We start from the raw sequence: 1308 nt of genomic DNA, 5'->3' as shown, positions 1-1308 counted from the left end.
TGATCGTGCCACTGCACTCCAGCCTGGGCAACAGAGTGAGACTTTGTCTCTAAGAAATGAAATAAAATAAAATAAATAACTATATATCATAGTCTAATTCTAGAAACCCAGAAGAAAATGGGGTAATTTTTAGCTTTATATGAGAATGACAATTTCTTTAGCTTCGAGCAACAGGAAATGTAAAATGTGATAGACAAAGGATTAATAACTATATCATACTAACAAATCATTTAAATTTGTAAGAAAGATATCTAAACCCCATAGTTAAGGGAATGAACAGACAATTGACTCTTGAGGAAAGATATATATGGCAAAGGAAAATCACTTGGAAAATGTTTATTCTATGTAGACATAAAAGAAGTGAAAATTAAACTGGAGATTTCGTATTACACTTAGCAATTGTATTAGCTAATGTTTATTGGAAACCTATTTTGTATTAAGACCCATGCTATCATTTAATCTTCCTAAAAATTTTATATAGAGAAACTGAGACTAAGAGATTAAGCAATTCATCCAAGGTCTCATAACTAGGAAGTGCTTAGAGCAAGATTTCAAACCCAGGAGTGTTTAGATTTGAGAGTCTGTACTCTCAACTACTAAACCGTATTGCATCCCATGCATGCCAAAAGAGCAACATTTATGACGATGATAACACACAATGCTGGAAAGACTGATAAAAGTAATTTACTCATGCCTTACTGCCCAGTTTGTTCTCAAGCCCCTGGCTGTCTTTCTCCTGTTTTTTTTTGTTCTGTCTCATAGAGAACTACATTTCCCAGGTTCCTTTTTTCTCTGGCTTCTGGGTAGGTTTGGCCAATGAATAGTTGTCTTAATTCGTTTGTGCTGCTATAACAAAATACCTTAAACTGGGTAATTTGTAAAGAACAAAAATTTATTTCTTACAATTCTGGAGGCTGGAAAGTCCAAGAACAAAGAGCAGGCATTTGGTATCTAATGAGGGCCTTCCTGCTGCATCCTCACATGGTGGAAGGGCAAAAGGGACCAACACTGTGTCTTCACATGGCAGAAGATATGGAAGGGGAAAAGCTAGCTAGATCGCTCCAGTCCTTCTCTAAAGTTGCTAATCTCATTCATGAGGGCTCTCTCCTCATGACTTAATCACCTTCTAAAGGACCCATCTCTTAATACTATCACATTGGGGTTTAAGTTCCAACATGAATTTTGGAGGGGATACAAACATTCAAACTATAGCAAGGGTACTGGCAGAAGATTGGGGAGCAAGAGGGAAGAGTTCACAGTATTTTCCTCCCTCTTTTTCTGATTTTTATAGCATCTCTTGTGTGGATT

Source organism: Propithecus coquereli, unplaced genomic scaffold (assembly GCF_000956105.1).
Source record: "Propithecus coquereli isolate 6110/MARCELLA unplaced genomic scaffold, Pcoq_1.0 Scaffold132, whole genome shotgun sequence".
In the NCBI taxonomy this organism is placed as follows: domain Eukaryota; kingdom Metazoa; phylum Chordata; class Mammalia; order Primates; family Indriidae; genus Propithecus; species Propithecus coquereli.
Note: the sequence above shows the minus strand (reverse complement) of the source record.